Genomic DNA, 4,071 nt, shown 5'->3' on the forward strand with positions numbered 1-4,071 from the left:
TGGAGGCGATTTGATATAATCACTTAAAAAATACAAAGAATACAACAAGAACAGTTGGTTGAACTTTCACCGACGATATATATTTTAGACTACAAATTATACTAACCGTGAGCTATTGTGCTTGACCTTGACATACGTGTACGTGAATCATTCCACATGCGTGAAATGTCCTCTGTTTGCGATTCACTGACACGACCTTTTTTAGTCGTACCATCTTTCTGTTGCTGTGTTGCAGATAATTCGGTCGACAAACGTTTACGATTAGCTAAAACTGCGTTATTAAAATTGGTGTGTTGTTCCATGGACTGGCGTTCACGCTTCAAAAAGTCCGTATCCAGATACTGCGACAGTGCTGGCGACCCCAAGTCCCTCATGCATCTGGGGGGTGGGAGGGTGTTATGACCTTGAGGGTCCCAAGATGGTCGGGCTAGTACCTTGATGGTGCTTGTTACCGGAGGGACCATCAACATCGATAACACTCCCGAAGACCTTCGCGGAGTGATTTTCCGAAAATTTGATTCAAGGAATAATAGCTACATTTTCTTTGTCGGCATTGCGCATTTAACTGTAAAGGAAATAATATCAATGGTTTATAGTAGAAATTTTCCACCCATTGGGGTTGTAAATAAAGTAAAAATACAGTAAAAACAAGATATTCTCAAAATTGGCTGTGAAATCCTACGTCTTCCGTCCCGACAACGTCAGGTCGTCTGAAATCGAAAACAAATGCTCCACTCTCCCCGCCAAACGCGGAAACCCTACCTTACAGTAATTGGGATTGCAGACGAAAATATCAGTTCCAACCCCAAGTTACATTTTAAGCCTTAACGAGTGTGGCCAGTGGCTCTTTGGTCAATAGCTTTGTCAAAATCCGTCTGTCCAGCCTAAGCCAACACAATGTAGGTTTTAACCATAATTTACCGTTCCCGAATTTTCAACGATTTTTTAACCCAATACGTTCTTTCTATTTCCTTTAAAACTCATACAAAAGCTTGCTTTCACTAGTTTATTTCATTTAATCGCGGTTGCCTAATTGAGTTTTTCTTCTCCGGCTCTTCTCGTACAATATGAGGCACATTAAAGATATCATCATCAATGGGAGCATTTGTCAAATTACGACGATGATCATGCCATTCCACAGGTGTGTCATGGCCTTTTTCGGCTTTCTCTGCACTTTGATCATCTTCCACAGAATTTCGCACATAATCATTGCTATTTGTTATATCTCCCGTAACAGCTACACTAAAGTATGTCCAATCTTCGTCTGTAGAAGATTGTGAGAACTCCATTGATGGCCGTTCTATGTTGTTAAAATTCATGTCCAATTTATTCCATTTATTAATTTGACGTAGCAAAGGATCTTGTTACCGTTGGTGGCGCAGTGATTGTAACTGGTGCATTCTTGGATGCCGGTTTGCCAAGTATGGGCAAATCGGTCCACTTTTCCAAAGCATAAGTTGCTGTATCATTGGTCTCAACTAAAAACATACCCTTTGTATTGGGTTTTATATTTTCGCCAGCTTCGAGTAAGTAACTGGTGGGTGGACACATGCCAAGCAAATATGAGATATATGAACTGCAAGCCCAACCCCAGAAGCCTTTGCGTGAACGTATTGATTTTTGAAGATACTCCACGGAACGTTGATGGCTGCAGGCAAATGGATTCATATAAAAGTCTGCATGGCCACAGCGTTCTACTTTGCCCTGAATAAACGCATTCATGTGCATGACATCGACAAAAGTAGCGTCGCTAGGGTCCAATTTATCATTCACTCCGGCGGTGATGAAGAGTGGCATGGCAGGATCAAGACCCGTTATTCTAGGCAGCTGAAAGGACCCCGAATTTCTTGCAATATAATTAGCCAACTGCGCACCCAAAGAGAAACCTATAACATGCATGCATATCGGAACTGCCCATTTCCAGAATACGCTCCACCAATTGTGCCACACAGGCTCCCACGTGTTTTGTATTATGTACCGCGCTCAAATAGCATGGACCTGGTGCCAAAATAGCCCAATCCACCTAAACGATGTTGTATTTATCACGCATCAAATATTCTTGACGCAATCGTTGCAATGGATTCATAAACATATCCGCATTATAGCCATGTATAATAATTTTTGTTGGATAACGTGGATTAAAGTTAGAGTTTGTTAAGTTCGATTTGTGCAACTGTTTCATCTATTAGCAAGCATTGTCGATCCATTGGATAACGTCGCGTATACAAAAAAAAAGCGTATTTCTTGGTACGGGCATTTCCGTCCAATAACCCAACGACAGGGTCCAATTATTATATCGCGCATTTCCGGCGCACTTGTTGTAGCTGGAGATTGCGTAGTGGATGGTTCACGCGGGGTGACATGTTGGCCATAATTTAAAAAATGATTTGGCATGACAATTGGGTAGTAGAGCATAGGCTATAATCCATAAGACCAGCATTAATCCCGGAATACTCGTGGTATATTTTCGTTTTTTGATGTGCGGTACCTTTTTATTTTATTACTTAAGCTAAATATTTTTTGTAAGTACGCTTCAGACTTTCGGTATACGGTTTTCAGTTGTCACTATTTGGTTGGATCCATGTCGTCTTTTACACTTTTTTCAACATCTTTCACGTATTTTAAATTTTTGTTATTTCAGGCTACCATGTAGTTTTGTACATCGATTAGAGATTACTGACCAACGTGGTCAATTTGACATGTAAAACAGGTTGAAAGTGCCTGAGAGCAAAAGAAATCGTATTCGGTATTCAAAAGGTTTGACTGATTTGAAAAAAAAAAAAAATATGATACTTTAATCAACTAGATGAAGTTTCTAAATTTTTAAAATGATTAAGAGGGAAAACAAATTTTGTACACTTATAGTCACAATAGTCATCATCGAGCGCCCATGTTCTCTTTTGCAATGATATTAATTTGTTTCATATTTCTATTTAATTTTAGAATAAAATTAGCTTAAAATTTAGCTAATGCACTTGCTATTGCAGATGAATAAATATATGTACTTTCAATGTTACGTGGCGCCACACAAAGCGCATCAATATCGGCACCTTTGTGATGCACACCTAACCGATATGAACCGAAGGTATGAATTTTGCCACCAAGCTTCTCAGCGGCTGTCTCTGGCACATTTTTTGCCATTGAGACATCCTTGACCCATTGCTTAACAAGGGTATTGAGTTTAACTAAAATTTCCATACGATGTTTCAGCTCATTTTGGCTTTCAAATGTTTCCAATGCTTGACGCATATTTCTTTTTGTAACCCCCAAATGACCAATTGCCAAGCATTTCAAAAAAAAATTTGTGATGGTAAACATCTTTACGGACATATCCCAAATCATTGTGTTTACCACCAGCACGAACACATTTCTGGGTATTCGTGGCTTGAACCCATTTCACGATCAGGATCTACTGTGCCCAAAAATTTCCATGACAAAATCTGCAAAGAAAAAGAGAAAAAGCCATTAGTGCATATATCAATGGGCATCGCAAAAGTGTGACAACTGACGGCGCGGCCGACGCCGCAGTTGAAGCACCCCTTTTGCAATGCCGGTAACCTAAAAAAGAAAAAAAATGAAACCGAAGAAAAACCCAGCCCAACCCTTCGCACAATGGCTACTTTGGCGCCGACTGCGGTCGTGAAGGTGGAAGCCGGGGGGCGTCTACATCTCATCCGTGCACTCATTGATGCATGTTCCACCCGCACAACGATCGACCGCAGGCTGGCGCGAGAGTTAGCACTGCCGACAACCAACGTCGCCGGCGAAACCGGCTGTTTTATTAGATTTAGAGGCAAATATGGACAGAGCAAGACGGTTACGACTCACGCAGTCTGCGTCCATGAGTTTAGGCGCGTCAGCCCAACTTATAGCGCCGACCCCAGCATCGCAGCTCCTTACGAACACATTCGTCTGGCGGATCCCCAATTTTACGCGTCAACACCAATCCGCCTCGTTCTGGGCGGCGACGTTTACGCTGAAGTAATTACACCGGGCACGTTACCGCCGTAGTTTGGCTCGCTCCTAGCCCAAAGCACCATCTTTGGATGGGTGCTCTCGGGGACCCGATCT

The 4,071-nt window shown here is 41.8% G+C and overlaps 1 pseudogene; it reads right to left on the bottom strand.

The window, feature by feature from the left end:
• Window positions 1-1,001: 1,001 nt before the first annotated feature.
• LOC137236021 (phospholipase A1 member A-like) lies at window positions 1,002-2,440 on the bottom strand (annotated as a pseudogene).
• Window positions 2,441-4,071: the final 1,631 nt, after the last annotated feature.

Source organism: Eurosta solidaginis, unplaced genomic scaffold, assembly GCF_040869045.1.
Source record: "Eurosta solidaginis isolate ZX-2024a unplaced genomic scaffold, ASM4086904v1 ctg00001203.1, whole genome shotgun sequence".
Classification (NCBI taxonomy): domain Eukaryota; kingdom Metazoa; phylum Arthropoda; class Insecta; order Diptera; family Tephritidae; genus Eurosta; species Eurosta solidaginis.